Below are 18,607 nucleotides of genomic sequence, written 5' to 3'. Positions count from 1 at the left end.
CAAGGAGCTGATATTTCCTTTGGAGCAGGCAGGAGGCCAGTTTGTTAGAGGATGCACTAAAAGCCCTCAATTTCCTCGCAGCCACCCTACACTTTTTTTTAAGGGTAACTAGGTCAGAGTCATACCAAGAGTTACACTTGGCTTTGGGTTTCAAGCGGATATTCATGACAGGGGCAAGAACATCAAGAGTATCAGAGATAGAAGAGTAGAGCATGGAAATGGCTGTTGTAGGATGTGAGTCAGCCAGAGGTGGAGGGAAAGTGGTAGCGAAAGCCTCAACTAAGACACACTTCATGGGTCGGATGACAGAGAAGGTAGGTGGCAGTGTTGGAGTTGGCTTGGCCTGAGAGGTAGAGAGGGAGAGATGGGAGGAAAGAAGAGAGTGATCACCCCAGGAGGGAGAAGAGTTCAGAGGGATTTAGAGGGGGAGGTCTGAAGAGATCAGAACATCCAGAGTGTGTCCTGCAGAGTCGGGCCAGAGTGGAGAATAGAAAGAGAGAGAGAAAGTTGCAGCGGTCGTGAAAGAATCCAAATGAGGGACAGGAAGCATCCAGATGGATGTTGAAGTCTCCAAGAATGAGGAGTTGAGTGGTCGAGGCCAGGAGGTTGAGGGAGTAGGAGAGGTCTGCCCACTCAGAGAGTAAGGAGGAGATCTAACCAGGTGGCCGATAGATGGTAGCCACGGTATGAGAGTGGGCAGGAGAGAGAGAAAGCCTGCAGACAAGGTATTCAAAAGAAGAGTAGGCCTGCATAGGAATGGCAAAGACAGGAATCCACTCCAGGAAAATCAGGGCTACACCACCTCTGAAACAGTGGGGTCTGGGTGTGGAGAGGATCTTGTAGCCATCAGGGAGGAGAGTGTCAAAGCTCATGACAAAGCTGGCCGTGAACCATGTCTCGGTGAGACCGAGTACATCGAGGTCAAGTTCTTCCAGGAGGCGGCAGATGTCAGAGGAGTGTTTGACAGCTGAGCAAAAGTTGAGAGTAGCAATACGGAGAAGGTTGCCATCTTTGAAGGACTTCGGAGGAGGGGTATAAATCAGAGATACGCCCTGCAGAGGTGTAGATTGAGCCTGAGGGGGGCAGAAGAGGAAGGAGGAGAGGGCAAGGTAAACAAGGAGGGGGGAGGGGGGAAAGTAAGCTGAAGAAGGGAGAGATGGGACAGCAAGAGTAGAAAGGAAATTGATGAGGCGTGGGAAACATCTATCAAAGAAGAGAAGGTTGTCCTGAGGGCCTTGGACCATGAAAGTGCCATTAAAGTAGACATTAATTATTACCTTAGATGAGTGCAAGGGGTCCAGTGCCTCTCACCGGGTGCCACCATTAATGGGTGAGGAAGAGAAGGGAGAGAGGACAGAGACCATAAGAGGAGTACAAATGTCTGGCAAAGAAACAACAAAGAGGATGTCAGTTAGAGTCTGCATGGAGGAAGTACTGGAGTAGGTATCAGCGATAGGGAGACCAGGGTTAGAGGCCAAGATATTCTTTTGAACTTCTTCCTATCAGACTTAGTGAGAAGTATAGGATGGCGAATGGAGAAACAGTTAGAACAAATAGGGGTGACAGAGAGTGCCATAGATGTCATGGAGGAGGGGGGGGGGGAGAGAGAGTAGTGGAGGGTGGGAGGGGGAAGACAGGATGTCAGGAAAAGCAGGATGGGGTAGCACCGGGTAGTCACTGGGCACAGCTGAATTCAAAATAGCAGCAAATGGTACAAACAGCTAATTTCAAAATAGCAGCAAATGGTACTAACAGCTAACTTTGAAGTAACACAAGATGGCACTAACAGCTAAATTCAAAATAGCAGCAAATGGTACTAACAACTAAATTCAAAATAGCAGCAAATTGTACTAACAGCTAAATTTAAAATAGCAGCAAATGGTACTACCAGCTAAATTCAAAATAGCAGCAAATGGTATTAACAGCTAATTTCAAAATAGCAGCAAATGGTACTAACAGCTAACTTTGAAGTAACAACAGATGGCACTAACAGCTAAATTCAAAATACCAGCAAATGGTACTAACAGCTGACTTTGAAGTAGCAAAAGATGGTACTAACAGCTAAATTCAAAATAGCAGCAAATGGTACTAACAGCTAAATTCAAAATAGCTGCAAATGGTACTAAATGCAGTCCAGTCACAGGAAATGAGTGGTAACAAGGGTGAGATGGGGTGAAGGTGGAAAAGTCAGGGTGTAGAGTGTTGGGATAGGGGTGACTAACCCATGGTTGCAGAGGTGATAGTGACACAGTAGTTCAGGGTTCCAGGAAAATGTGAGAGCATCCTCCTCAAGGTGCGTGAGAGGGGTCCAGGGAGACCTCACACCTGAACTGGCAGCGGAAAGGGAGCAGACAGGGGCCTTCATTGTGGGCCTCTGCTAAGGGGGCTGGCTATAGCCTGCCGGTCTCCGATAGGCCAGTAAAAGAACACACTGGGCAATTGGAAGGAGATGATTGTGAAGGAGGACTCCAAACTTCCATCATGCAGGGTGGTCCGTGGTGGCCATCTTCAAGGTGCCACCAGGCAAAGCAGGGCAAGTAAATTGAAAATTCACCCCTCTAGTCCCATAACAGTGCCCCAATTGAAAAATGGGCAAATTAATGTAGCGCAAGTTCGCCACAATATGGAAGCACAAATAAACAACATTAGAGATCTTTTTTCACTGTATCCCGCTTCACAAAAGAAAGCACACTCCCCACTGCAATTGAATGCTCATACCTCATGAAGAGGGGATTCTGTGCAGACACCTGTAGATGAAGGGCACCCTCAGAGGAATCAGCTGGACAGGCACTCCGGCATAGAAAAAAGGAGTAAGTAGTCAGGAGCCGAGTTTGACTAGTGATGTGGGTCTTTAGTAAGGGGGCTGGCTAAAGCCGGCGGGTCCGGGAAAGGCCTGTAAAAATACAAGCTGTTTAACTGGAAGGGGATGATTGAGATGGAGGAGGACCCTGAGCCTCCTAGGTGAATGCAGAGTGGTCTGTGTTGGCCATCGTCAAGGTGCCAAGATGACTAGGCAAAGCAGGGCATGTAAATTGAAAATCCACCCTTCTGGGGCGAATAAATTGAAATGTTGCTCCCCCCTCTAGCCCAAGTTTTTTCAGACCTGGACCAAATCCATCCAATGGTTTTGGCTTCGTGCTTTACCAAAAAATGACCTTGTTTGTCTATGGGAAAATCAATGGGAAGTAGGCCGCAACTTTGGAAACAATATTTTCTTGGTCTTATAAATAACTTTATTTTTTAACGGATCTCTGCAAAACTTTGCAATCTGGGGCAGGGGGTGAGGGCACGAGTCCCTAATCACTTTCAGAATTTCTGTTAAATCTGTTGCACGAATCAAAAGTTATTAACGATAGAATTTTGAGGAGTTTGTATGGGAGTCCAACTTCCTTTAACTATAGGGCGGCAACATCCACCCTGTAATTACATGGCCTGCGGTAGCGGCCATGTAGTTATGGTTAAGTTGCTAAACCCATAGGAAAAGCACTTTTGGGCAGCTTGTAACTTCGCTCCCCCTGGACGAATCTTCACCAAACTTTGCAAATAAATGTATATGGCCCACTCTGATTTGATTTGCAATGTTTGGTGAGGTTTGGTCCCGGGGGGGCAAAGTTATAGGGGGGGACCCAACATTTCTTTTTTTTCCCATAGACTGAATGGAGAAAAAATGTCTGTCAGGCCTACAGCCCACACCCGTGGACGGAAAGTGTGCTTTTGTAAATTTGGTGAAATTCCGTCCAGTAGTTTTTTTTAAAAAATGACCAAAAAGTAGGTCTAAAAAATTAGTGATATCTATGTCCGCTCTGCGTACACACTTCCCTGTTCACTCCGCGGACAGGATACCGATTGGATAATCGGCTTGCATCATGTCCGCGGACATGTGACGTGTTCTCTGATTGGCTGGGATGAGGCATGAGGTGCGTCAAATTGTTTCGATGCACCTGCCATATTGGATGTGCGGACATGCGCTGGAAGTGAGCATAAATCCCATTTCAGGGAGTGTGTTGGTGTGTATGAGTGCTTGGAGAGGGTGGGGGAGTAAGAGATGGGTCAAATGCTGTATATGTTTAGGTGGGAGAAAGCTGTGATGTGTTTGCGGTGTCCGCGGTCACTGCACTTGTCCGTAGACATAATAGACACTGGGCGCACTACTGGCTATTTTAGTTTAGTATGATGTTGGTTTTGGGTCGTTAGAAGAGCATTGGGTGAAGAGGGTATGTAGTTAAGAGTTTGTACGTTGGTTGTAATTATTTTTTGGAATGTTTATTGAAGTGCATAGTTTTGAGGTGAATTTATTATGTCTTTGGGTTGTGGTCGTTTGGTAAGTGTTTGTTTCTATTGGTGTGTTATGCAATGGTGGTTGTGGCCAGGGAGTCTTGGGTACATGGCCAAAGGCCGTAGGCAGTAGGCCGTGCACCCAAGACTCCAGGCCCTGGCCACAACCACCGCAGCATAACTCTACAATGCTACCAAACATTTTGATTGTTGTATGTGGGCTGCTTAGGGGATATGTTTTCAAAAATGTGAGTACTGATTGGTAAAAGTATAATAGTGTTTATAGGATAGTGAGATGATGTGTGTTAGTTTGTTTGTTGGATTATGTGGGCGCACTACTGGCTATTTTAGTTTAGTATGATGTTGGTTTTGTGTCGTTAGAAGAGCATTGGGTGAAGAGGGTATGTAGTTAAGAGTTTGTACGTTGGTTGTAATTATTTTTTGGAATGTTTATTGAAGTGCATAGTTTTGAGGTGAATTTATTATGTCTTTGGGTTGTGGTCGTTTGGTAAGTGTTTGTTTCTATTGGTGTGTTATGCAATGGTGGTTGTGGCCAGGGAGTCTTGGGTACATGGCCAAAGGCCGTAGGCAGTAGGCCGTGCACCCAAGACTCCAGGCCCTGGCCACAACCACCGCAGCATAACTCTACAATGCTACCAAACATTTTGATTGTTGTATGTGGGCTGCTTAGGGGATATGTTTTCAAAAATGTGAGTACTGATTGGTAATAGTGTAATAGTGTTTATAGGATAGTGAGATGATGTGTGTTAGTTTGTTTGTTGGATTGTGTGGGCGCACTACTGGCTATTTTAGTTTAGTATGATGTTGGTTTTGGTTTGTTAGAATAGTATTGGGTGAAGAGGGTATGTATTGAAGAGTTTGTACGTTGGTTGTTATTATTTTTTAGATTGTTAATTGAAGTGCATAGTTGTGAGGTGGATGTATTATGTTTTTGGGTTGTGTTAATGTGGTAGGTGTTTGTTTCTATGGGTGTGCATGCACCCAAGACTCTAGGCCCTTGCCACAACCACCACAGCATAACTCTACAATGGTACCCAACATTTTGATTGGGGTATGTGGGCTGCTTAGGTATTTTGTCGACCCTCATAGTAAGTACTTTAGATCAACTATAGTTCAAACCAGTGTGCTGTGCAATTTGCTCAATTTGCTCAGTTCCTGTGTTTGTTGATTAAATCATTGTGTCTGTGGGAAAAAAATCCATGCTGGATTTAAAAAATAAAACCTTGCTACGTTGTGTTACAATATATTTCTTTCATTGATTTCAATAGGAGGAATTGAATAGGTGTATGTTTTTTTCATTTGGAAGTGGTGGTAGTATTTTTGCAATTAGATAGCAGTTGGTGTATTCTATTTGTTTCTTTCTTTTTCCATGTTAGTGGTACTCATCTATCTAGTGGTTTGTTGCAGATTTTTGGGTCAGTTAGATACTTGTTGGCGTATTCTACCTATTTATTTCTTGTTTAATTTTAGTGGTATTCATTTATCTGTTTCTTTGTTGCAGATTCTTGGGACAGTTAGATACATGTTGGCGTATTCTAACTGGTCGTAGTTTTGAAGTTCAAGTTTTGTTTATGTTCATACAAAGATTAGTTAATAAATTTTGGTTTTAAAAATATTAAGTAAGCGTTTACAAGATCTGCTGGTAATCTCCGCTTTAGAGTAATTGTACTATAATTACATTCAAACCATCCACAATTCTTTTTTATATATGCAGTGTAGTGACCTGCATTGGTTGTGGCTCCTGCCTGGTAGATTATACCTATTGTTGTGAAGGTTTTCTTACCAAGTGATACTTGACCACATGTGAATCCAGTCATCATGCAGTTGTTTTTGGTACCATCTGCATTATAACGTAAAAGCATTACTATTACCCATTTACTATGTGTCTGTATTAGTACATAATCTGCCATGGTTTGCATTTTGTACAAGTTGCTGAAATGGAATGGATTCACAGTTAAGTATGGATACATACACAAAGGGTTCATTAGGAACTTCTTCTTGTACTACATGCCTGCAAAGAGTGCATGTATGTTTCCACATGTATGGAATTTGGAAGATTTCATTTATAGGTATGTTAGGTATGTTTTTGTTTTCTAGTACTTGTCGCAAATACATTGTGGATCTTCTTGTGAGTTTATAGTGAATTTGACCATTACAGCACAGTAGTCCAATTCCTGCACTATTCCATGAACACTGTAAGTGTTGTCAGGATTATTGGTTGCATTTCTATGAAGGACTAACATTTGCAAACACAATTGGTCTGTGCCGTGTAAGTAAATGTTGTCAATAATTGGTGGCTATTGCAATAAAATATTTATTGCTACATTTGCGTAGCGATTTACACCAGTTGCATTTGAAAATTTGACTGGAACTGACAGTTCTGTGTCCAAGTCATTTGTTGGGAGTGTGCCTTGCTTCTTTGAAGGGGTAGTTGAGTTACTTGGAGCAGTAGATTCTTCTTTGGTTGTGGTCCTTGATGAAGTATGGCCTTCTTTTACTTTCTTTAGAGGAATTGCTGTGCGATCCTGCATAAATTGAGTCTGAAGTAGTTTTCTTTCACAATGTTTTGCTTTTTGCGGAACAGGATAGGTTTTTAGATGGGGTGTAGAGTGAACGCAGTCTATTGTATTCTAGGATGCAAGAAATGTCAGCATTTACTTTACTTGCATTAAAGTTGATTAGAAATAGTTTGTCAAGTGTACGTAAGCATGATAGTGCTACATAGGTCATGCCTTCTTTAAAGACTGTGCTACCAATATCTATCAATGCTTTATCTAGGATAAGATCTTGTGATTTGTGAATGGTGACTGCGTATGCTAGAGTTAGAGATAATTGTTCTCTGCGTACATACATGTCTTTGAAAAGAAGTAAGCAGGCTGTTGAGCGTCCTGTCCTTTTCACTTGGGAAAGTTTGTCATAGAGAATATTGACAAATTGAATATTGTTGTCATGTGGGTATGTTTGAAAGCCAACAACTGTACCAAGTGCTCCATTAACTAGTTCTTGGTACACGTCAAGGTTACGTTTAAGCATTACTCTACAGTTTAAAGATAATTTTAATATTTTCTCCAAACCAGAAGTTTTAGAGGTAGAGTTTTCAATGGTGTTTAGCCTTGTTGTGGCTTGCTGGCATATGGGTAGTGTCATACCATGTACGTCCAGTCTGTCTGTGGAGGCAGTTTGAACTATTGGTTGTATTTCTTTTTCCTTACCGGATCCCGCGAGGGGAACTCGTAATATTGAAGAATGGTGTTAATGGGCCCGCCACCATAAGCGGAGACCGTTAACCCATTCTGCAATTCTCGTAATGAGGCCCATGGTGTTTTCTACTTCTGTCATGGCTAATTCCGTCTCATTTGTTATCAGTGGCTCACCAAGTTGTTCTTGGCTTCCTGTTACAGAAGGCTAACTACTGTCAGGAGTGTCCACATCTAGTTGGGCCTGGAGTTCTTCGTGTTGCTGTTCATTGTGTAACATTGTTTCGTACTGTGTAAAGTGTACGTCTGTTATAATGCTTTCATTTGCTTTGAAAGCATCTTCATAGGAGTAGTACGTATCCAGTAACTCTTTTTCTTTTCTCCATGGTTTAAAAAGTTGTAGCAGGGACATTTAATACAGTTCTTTATGTTGAGGAGTTTTTAATGACAATTTGATATGATTAATTAAGCTGTGTTTGGTAAGTTTCACTAAGCTGGCTTCGCAATTTGCTACTCTGTATCTACCATTCTTTTCATCTGGTTTAATATTATTTTTGTATGTGAAATTTGGGCTACATGGTATAGACAAATGGTTTCCAAAGTGGTACTCCTGTTTGGGTAGTATGTGTCCAATAAATTGTTTTTCAAAATGTCTTGGCTATTGGGATCATTTTTGGCTATTGTTTCTATGTCCTCATATGATTTGAGAACTCTTTTTCTAGATTTAGCAGGACCAGGACTTAGCCATACTATATTGTCAGATTTTCCATACAAGGCAGTACCGGTTAAACGGTCTGCATCTTCATCGCAGCCATATTCTCTATGAAAGAGCATTTTTATGCCTAAGCTGTACAATTTCTGTGATAGTGTTTTGCCAGATAATATGTCATTTCAGAGGTCCTGAAGCTCTGTTGTCTCTGCTTTGGTTAAGTAAGCTGTGACATATTGTGCAACTGCAATTGAATTGTCTGCAATGTACTGCGCATCCCATAGGAGGGCAATGATTGCATTGTCATCATTGATGTATTTTGATTTTTCTGTTCTTTTTATGTAATATGTGTTCTTAGATGATGACACTATGTCTTACTGAAGACATGAAGTTGTTTACTTGTCCTGTTGTTGAAACTGGTCTAGGAAACCAAAGTGGCATTTGGTGTAGTATTTCCCTCTGTTTTTATATTTACGACGACAATATTTCCCACACTTGTGTCTTTGAAATTGTAAAATGTGTGCATAAAGGTCACTATGTGTTGTTTGTGAAGGGATCTCACAAGTGACATATTTTTGGATGAACTGCAAAACAGTGGCCTCGCTATCCTGACCAAATTTAGGAACATCTTTAATCCACAAAAGCATGTGGATGTGTGGAGCTCCTCTGGCTTGGTAATCTTTTCTCCAAAAGAAGTGTTGCACTTCTCAGAGGGGAGGAACATTTTTATTACAAATGAAGTGTAGCATAGCAATGAAGTGATAATGGAAATATCTTGATACATTGTTTTTGTTTGCTATGCGTCGGAAATCATGTAAATCTTCCCATGCATATTCTGCACAACTTAATGTCACAAACCAAGTGGCGTCAGAACCAGTATTCTTTTGTTCCACGCATGTTTGCGAAAAGATTTGTAATGCTTGACTGTAAAATCTCATCTTTTTCTTGTACTTTTTGTAGTAATTCAGTAGCTGACATTTTGCAAATGGGTACCTGATTTCAATTTGTGTGCAACTACGTAGCATAGAGTTGCTAGTTCACTTTCAAAGAAAAGGTGTAATATGTATTCCACGTTTTGTCGGAATCTGGGGTCTCCAGAAAACATTAGTAAAGAGCGGTATTCTGATGCTGTTATTTGTGTGGGTCTTTCATCGTACTTTCCTCCTTTTCCAGTAGGAAAGAGTAGAGGAAAGGCACGTGCTTCTATACTTTTTTCCCATATGCTGATTGGCGATCCTTTGGCTTGTCGCATTTGGTACGTTTCCAGTGCATCATCTATGGTGTCTTTAGAGTGTAATGGGTGAACTGTATAATGGTCTAAATTTTTATTTATATTGGATTCTGTAGCAGGATCTAGAAGTTGAAATTGACCAGTTTCTGATGACTCTTGAATTATTTCAGTGGTTTCCCTCAGGTTTTCTTCAATATTAATTTCTCTGTAGTATTCATTGTTGTCTTTTAGATATTGCAGGGCTTGTCTGAATTTATGTAAGTCCACGAGTTGTTGCCAATTTGTTTTGTCTTTTGTAGGTACTGTAGGGTATTTTGTGTAGATTTGGGGCCTAGCAGTATTTTCTTACCACCAAGAATAAAAGTAATTTAGCAATAATCACTCCTTGCATTCAGATTGGGTTTGGTATTATAGTGGTATCGTGGCTATGCATTATTTCAGTACACATATACATTTAGTTGGTATGCATTTTGTTGTGGTATAGTGATGAGCATAATTTCTTTATTTTATTTGTGGCCCCAACATACAAAACCCCTTTCTTTTGTTTAGACTGTTCTTGTGATCTCTAGAGGCCTCAGGCTTCTACATTATTCAAGAACACCACATTTTCATATGGAGTGCCACTTATGGCTGTTATCACTGATTTAACTACACCAGTGAGCTATGCTTCCATAAAGTATTCACAATAACATATGGTATAATCACTAATTTATTTACATTAGTGAAACTATTTCCAGAGGCCTCTCTCTCTGCTACTCATGTACGTCCAGCAGACTATCAGATTGTGTTCCACTCAGAAGTCACACACACATATACACTGAGTGGAACCACGCACACAGCTATTTATAATTACTCATAACATGACTTTCTCCACATGGGATGCTTGGCATATATTACCTTATAACCTCCCCTTTTATCAGGCGATATGTGCTAACTGCACCAGAGAAAAACAGAACCCTTTACACAGATTGTGATTTACATCAGTTTCATTTCAAAAATCATACATTACCAGTTTTGCGAGGCAGTCTTTTCTAGAATAAACATAAGAGAAGCAATTGCAAAATACATGGCATTTCATTAGATTCTTTGCAACAATAAAAAGAACAGTACATCAGTTGACTTGCATTTCTGAATGGCAACATTAGAATGCAGCTATCGCTACACTGCCTGACTGAAATAGCTTTCATTCACACACCGCATTCTCGCTTTGTGTAAGATAATTACCAGCAAAATTGTAGCAGTTCAGCACGCAAACTCTCTGGACAGGTCGCTTTCTTTAAATGGCTCAGGGCTTCCTTTTAGAGCACCCGGCGAGGACATGCAGTTCCAATCTGCACTCTCTGGTCCTCAAGCTGGTGCCAATTGACTGGAATCTCCAGCCTGTGAAGGTCAGCAGTACACTGGAACGACGCCCCTCAATCAGGCAGCCCCACAGCAACTCCCGCCAGGTCCTCACCGAAGCTGTGCAAAATGTCCACTGCCTTTCCCCTCCCCGATATGCACCAAGAGACCTCTGTTACAGTCCCTAATGTGACGTGCATCCAAAAAAAATCTATCATGTCATACCCTCCTTCTTCAAACAATAGCTCACTTTTCATTAAGAAACTGTATCCACTAATTTCCTGCTTATTCGAGTTTTGTTTCTTTAGCAAGGACCGTGAAAAGCACAGAGAAAGAGAAAGGAAAAAGAAATTCTGAATGTCCGTCTAAAATGAGTTGCAGCCTGCCTCATTTTGCACTTGGAGAACCCATTATGTTATTAATAAATAATAAGTTAGGATCATGTTAGTACTGTTAATTGTATTAGTTCATTAATCCTCTAATGTGTCTCCTGCAACAGAGGCATTTCAGGTGAGAAAAAAAAATGGTGCGTTTTTAAATGTGAAAAAAAATGATGTGTTTTTGACTGAGTAGCCTGTCTTCATTTACATATCCATATTTTACACCGGCAACACATGGCTTGCTGTACCACATTATAGCAATACATTGATCCCATGCAGTGGTGCTGCACTCCAAAAACACGCTATATATTGATCCCATGTAGTGGCGCTGCACTCCAAAAACACGCTAAATAATCCTACATATCCCCTCCTTTTTCTGAGAATTTTGGCCATGGTCCAAGCCACAATTGGAAGAAATCCAACTTGCCCCCTTTCTTCTTTTAACATGTAGCAATCCAACAAAATCAATACTCATATGTGAAGAAATGAAACTGAAAAGTCACTGTTCAATCATCATAATATTAAAATTCATCTTTAAGTCCATCAGTTCTTATAAAATATTTTACATTTTTCTTCCCAATGGAAGTGTCCATAGTCCAGTGTTTTAATTTTATACTTGAAGTTAATCACAAAACAATAAAATAAAACAAATAGTTAAAATAAATAATTAACATAACAGATTAAAATAATTAATTAAAATAATAAATACGTGGAACTCCATACTCTGGGACACTTGTCTGCCCCTGATATGTCCCGACCGGCGATGTCACATCGTTTGGTTCATTCGGGTTCTCGTCCATCTTGGCACTCCTGGATCCTTTTTCCATAGAAGTCATCTTTTCTTTGGCATTCCGGTTATTTTGTCTTCACCTCCACCCGGAGGCAGGCATCATTTGATCTTCTTCCAGGGGACTCCAAGACTACATCGTCTCCCGTGTCCTCTGGTTCCGTGTCCTCCAAGTACAAATATGTTAATATTCTAAATCAAATAGAAAAGAAACAAATTAAGCATATAGCACAATACTAACTTCGCCCTTTTACCAAAAATAAAACGTGCTTTGTGAAACATTTCACCCCTTTTCTCTCGCCTTCTGAAATTAAGCACAGGTTAAAGAAAAAACAAATATACATAAAACAACATTCAATATATAATACATTTTCATTTTGCACACCAACTTCATAAATTTCAGTTTCCATTTTTTTTATATATATATATATTTACATATATTACAGTGTTTATGTGCCATTATTATAATCAACCATCTTTATTAAACTTCTCTGCCACTACTATTGACTTGACCCATTTACTTTACCTTTTTATGTTCAAGGGACTTTATCTGTTTCTACACGCTCAATTTGTTTAATCTCATGTTTGGGGTGACATGGTTTAATTTGATTCACGTGAACAAACTGTTCTGTTGCTGTTTCCCCTTCAGTCTTCAAAATTTTATAGACCACAGGAGAGACCTTATCTATAATTCGATATGGCCCCTGCCAGGCTGCTAGAAATTTGGAATTTTTCTGTTTACCTTTTCCAAAATGAAATTTATACATCTGATCGCCCACACAATATTCCTTTACTGACGTCTTTTTATCATAATATGTCTTTGCACTGTCAGCAGCTCTTTCTAAATTTTTCTGTACAAAAGCAAATGCATGTTGTAAATGCTTCCTCAGTTCATCAATGTATTCATGAACTGTGGGTGCGCTCACAAGTGTTTGCTCATGTGTCCTGTATAGCAGGTGTTGTGGTAACACCATTTTCCTACCTGTTAAAACTTTATGAGGGCTAATACCTGTTGCTTTGGCAGGAGTTGATCTGATTGCCATCAGAACCAAAGGTAAGCGTAAATCCCAGCTGGAACCTGCTTCTGCCACAAATTCCTTTAAAATGTCCACAACAGACCTATTGCTGCGTTCAATTCCACCTGAAGAAGCCGCCCGATATGCGATATGTAGCTTTCTCTTCCCACCCAGTATTTGCCATACCATACTCATTAGAGCACTTGTTAAATGACTTCCTCTGTCTGATTCTATTCTTTGTGGCAACCCAAACCTTGAAAACACATGGTTCACCAGCAATGTGGCTGCTGTTTGCGCACTACAATCTGGTGCAGGAATACACTCAATCCACTTCGACATCAAACACACGACACTTAAAATATAATGGTTCCCCCTGCTCGACCTCTTTACAGGCCCTACATAGTCTTTTCGCAATTCTGACCATGGAAGAGTTAGGCCTCTTTTCATTAATGGAGCTCTATGCATTGGTGAAGCAGGTTTAAATTGGGCACATACTCGACATCCTCTAGTATATAATTCTACATCTTGGGACATATGTGGCCAATAGGCATAATCTTTTAGTATTTCCATTGATTTCTGTGAGCCTCTGTGGCCTGCAGTTTTAGCATCATGTGCATGATGTAGCATTAACCCTCTGAATGAAAGGTGTACCACCCACTGTATCTGTCCCGTTATGGACTCTCTAATCATGAGTCCATCTTGGAGTCTTATTCGTTTTTTATTCTTTAATAGCACCCTCGACTCTTTTTTTCCCATACAATCATGTTCTGTTAAAGGGTTTTGTTCAGGATCTATCAAATGATTATAATAGATTCCCAAAATTCGATCATTCTTTTGTGCCTCAATCAGATCTTGGTCTGGTGTATCAAAACTCCACTGTACCACTGGTTGATCTGTCTCCTTTGGTGCTTTAGAACGTGTTGCTGCATCAATTTGTATTTCACCCAGTAAATGTTCAATAGGTAGCAATTCTCCCATCACAGCCCCAATTTTAGCCAGGTGATCTGCCTTATCATTTCCCTCCTTATCCTCTCCTGGAGTTTTTAAATGCCCACAAATTTTCCTCCAGTATATTGTTAAATAATTTTCTGACACCAATTTGTCTATGGCTTGTATCATTTTTCCATGTTTAAGTGGCTTTTTGTTGTATGTAATCATGCCTCTCGCTTTCCAGCCAGGTAAATATTCCACAAAGCTATTTCGTGCGTAATCAGAATCAGTCACCAGGACAATTTTACTGAATTTATTATCAACAGCAGTAACAATTGCTTTATAAATAGCTGCCAATTCCGCTACCTGACTGCTCCTAGCACCAATTCTCATCCCTATACTGGGAATACCTTCACACTTCAACCAGACATTCCCTATTCCTGACACTAATTGTTTATCACTGTCATTTTCAATGTGAAAGGCACAACCATCAACATATACAGTTGGCAAGGCCTTGCATGTTTTTTCATCAAACGCTTTGTGTGGTGATTGTTCAAATTCCTGCAAATTAGGTTCCACTTCTATTTCATTTGCTACTGGGTCAGCTGCACAGTCATGTAAATCTGCTAAACCTTGAGCAATTGGGCTTCTTTTAGTTTGGCCATATCTCACTTCTACAGGAAAGCCTTGTAATGCCAGCGTCCATGAAGTGATTCTGGATTGTGCTAGATTACCTGACCTAATTCTTTTACTCTCTAAAAACTGCAAAGGTTGATGATTTGTCTCAATAATCACCTTTTCTCCATGAACAATGGGGCGGAAATGTTGTAGCGCCCACACAGTGGTTAATAGGGCCTTTTCACATTCATTGAATTTAATTTCAACTTGGGAAAATGCCTTACTTGCACATGCAATGGTTTTGTGATTCAAATCATGTTTTTGTGATAACACTGCTAACATACAATGTTCAGAGAAACCTATTTCTATAAAGAATTCCCTATCCTTTATGGGGTATGCTAAACATGGTGCCTTTACAAGACATTCCTTTAATTTAGCCACTGCCTCAGACTTCTCTTTTTCCCATTTCTAGGGTGTATTCATTTTAAGCAGTTTAGTCAATGGTTGAGTGATTTCAGCATAATGTTAAATGAACTTTCTGTTATAGCCTGTCATTCCTAATAAACCTTTTACCCTTTTCACATTTTTAGGATCTTTTAGTTTCTGTATGGCCTCTATTTTCTTCTCTTGTGGATTTAGTCCATGTTCAGTCACTTCCTGGCCTAGAAAATTCACCTTTTTCTTGCACCATTGTGCTTTTTGTAAAGATACTTTGGTGCCTGCTTTCTGCAATTGGCCAAGAACATGTCTTATTTCATCAAAATGGCTTTTCAAGCTATCATTTTTTATCAGGACATCATCCACATAAATGATGGTTCCTCTTTCTGCTGCATCAGGTATAGCCTTCCTCAAAAATATTCCAAATTCATTCCCACTATTGACGTACCCGAATGGAGTTCTAACCCATGCGTATTGAGTCTTATCAAATGAAAAGGAAAATACATTCTGTATCTCCTCTGCCAATGGCACACACCAATATCCAGAGGTGAGATCAAATGTGGTGAACACTTTTGAACCGTGTACCTGAGCTAATCCCTGATCAATGAATGGCAGTGGCCATCTGGATACTGGCACTCTTTTATTTAACTCTCTCAAATCTGCACAGAGTCGCCATTGACCGTTTGGTTTTAACACACCTAAAATAGGTGTATTGGATGTGCTATGAATGGGCCTGATGATTACCGGTGACTCTAAATTTTTAATAATCTCTGCCAATTATTCTAAACATGCCAGCGGTAGTCTATACTGGTGTACAAAGACTGGGCTTCTGCAACACCCTTCCAGAAGTGTGGCCACATGTAAATTAGTTAGCCCGCAATCATAAGCATCTTTTGCAAATACATCTTTAAACTCCATAAATATCTTCCTCAATTAATTGCTATCCTTCTCGTTGTCACATGTATCCGCTAACAAAATCTGCTCCTCTACCATTTTGGAAAATTCTGGAAAATGTTCTGGGATGGGAATCTCAGCGCTTTCCTCTAATTGTGTGGCTGTGTCTCTTTGTAAACCTGCCACATTTAAATGTTTTGGCATATCAGCTTCCACTTCAATGGGCTGATTTTCTATTTCATTTTCATTTAAGTTAAATGTTATGTAATCCTCTTGGTGACAGCACACTGTCTCGCTTGAATCATAAGGGTACACAGAATTAATTTTTAACATTCCTTTGGGCTGAGAGTCCAGGTATTCTGGCAACTCACCCTTGGCATCCCACCTCTCTGCGAGCTGAACCCTCATTAATTGCCTTCCACAAAGCCATGAAAACTACCTTGTTCACCTAACCAACCCCACATGTTTAAACCTTCATGACTAACATGTATGATGTACTATGGTGTATGATGTATTATGGTGTATGATACTCCTTATCGCTTAACACAGGATCTTGCCTTTCTGTAACCCATGTCACAACCTGTACCTGTACCTGTGACTAAGTTCCCCTACAAGTAACAGCGCCACAATGCCCCTGGGCTGCCTGCGCGCTATATAAATGTAATAAATAAATAAAATAAATAAAATACTTTTCAAGGATATTTCCAATCACCATGTTATTTAGATCTGCTGTGTAATGTGACTTTTGTATGGCCAGTCCTACTGGGGAGTTTTCCTCTAAGTGAATATTCTGACAACCTTTATTATTCACCATATTTTTTACAGACCCTTCACCCACATCTACCAATGGAATGTATTCATAATCCAGGCCCTGCTGTTTTATGGATTCATTCAGACAAACAAATGGATCAGAATCTTTCATCTGCTGTCCATTTTTGCATTTCAGTGTTATTGCAAACTGCTTTGTGAATGCAGGGATAACAGTATCTTTCCTCACTTGTAACTCAATTGCATAAGGGACCAGCTGTGCGCAATGATAAGCCCTTCTTTTGTCTTCAAATTCAGGTGCCGGCCCCCCTATGCGTGACCATATCATTTGATTAAGGAAATCTAGCACAATACACATTCTGTGCATGATGTCATTGCCTATGTAAAAGTCATTTTGTGTTCCACACACTATCCAAACATTATGGTAAATTGTTTTTTGTCCAATGCTAATTTCCAGCATGCATCTACCTGCAATTCGTTTTTCAAAGTCTGGACCGTCCAAACCAGAGACATACTGGTTTTTAATCCTACATTTTGGGATCTCCTCCCTTTCCATTATTTTTTGCAACAATTTCTCATTGATGAAGCTCCTTTCCTGTTCAAGCGCTAAAGTGGCTTTTATTGTTTTAGAATAGTCATTTATCCCAACATGAACCCATGGTTGTTCATCTTCCATGTGTTTTTCAGCAAGAGTGGTAATGTGTTTTTCTGAACCTGCTCTAGGAGCAGTATTCTGTTTGCATATCTTTTCTTTTAAATAAAAACGTAAGGTGTGCTCATCTATGGCAGTTTGCCATTCTTTCCTTGGGTCTAAGTATATTTGTAAAGGTAATTTTTTATTTTCACTCTGCATCTTGTCTTGACACATTAATGTAACAGTGACGCTAGGTATGTAACTATTCTGGAGATACACCTCCACTGCATCATTTGTTTTTGCAACGGTGTGACATTCATTTATATTGCTGTTTTGTGATTTTAGTTTCTTAGGTCTCAATGGTTTTTTGGTTAAGGACCACAGTACTCCATTCACCCCATCTATGAGCGGAGATAATCTTTTCAGGCAATCTGTTCCCATCAGAAATGGAATATCACAAATGGATGTGACCAATACCTCCTGTTTCATTCTGTGTTTACCTATCTTTATGTCAACGTCGGTGGCGCCTATAATAGGCACCTCCTCCCCATTAAAATTGTGCACTGGACCTTGATTCTCCTTTACTGTGATCTGATTCTGCGGGGATCTCCCTTCATTGATACTCCTTACTAATTCTTTAGACATAATTGTGGCCTGTACGCCAGTGTCAATCATTGCAAATGTATGGCATTTTTCTTCCACAATGATGGGAGCATAATACCTGTCTTCAACTTCCTCTAACACACATAGGAAATGCAAATTCTTACTGATTTCAGGGCTCACCTTTCTCAGGCCTTTTTCACTTTTGGCTAAGCACATCGGTAAATGGAAAGACATTTTTCCCTCCTTTTTGCTCATTCCTGTGTAAGAGACTTTATTCATTTCCCTATGTTCAGAGGTTTTTTGGAGTGTGGCCACCGTTCTCCCATCCATCCAGATATCATCAGAGGTCACACTACAACCCTCCAACTGAACATGTGTAACAACAACACTTGGCAATTTGTCATTGTCTAATTCTGTGCATTTGTGATTATTCAGTATGATACCAGCCCTTTTAACCTCTTCAAAAATATGTGGTTCAAAGAATTCTTCAGGCGATTGACCTGTACCCTCCTTTTGAGCATTTCTTTTTCCTGCCTGTGTTTGGTCATTGTTTGGATTGCCCAGGGAAGGAGTTATAGCATCGCCACTGACTCCCGGTTCACTGGTATTCCCCGTGCATGAGTCATTTTTCTTAAACCTGTTTCTTTGTTCTTTTGGATTTTCAGGTTTTCCTATTTCATTTGTAGATATCGCCAATGTTTGATTTAGTTCTAGGTTAAACCGTACCTCTCTTTTAGAAGTATTTGCATTTTCTGTTACGTGTTC

This window comes from Ambystoma mexicanum, chromosome 5q (genome assembly GCF_040938575.1).
Source record: "Ambystoma mexicanum isolate Mex_15411 chromosome 5q, UKY_AmexF1_1, whole genome shotgun sequence".
NCBI classification, from domain to species: domain Eukaryota; kingdom Metazoa; phylum Chordata; class Amphibia; order Caudata; family Ambystomatidae; genus Ambystoma; species Ambystoma mexicanum.
Note: the sequence above shows the minus strand (reverse complement) of the source record.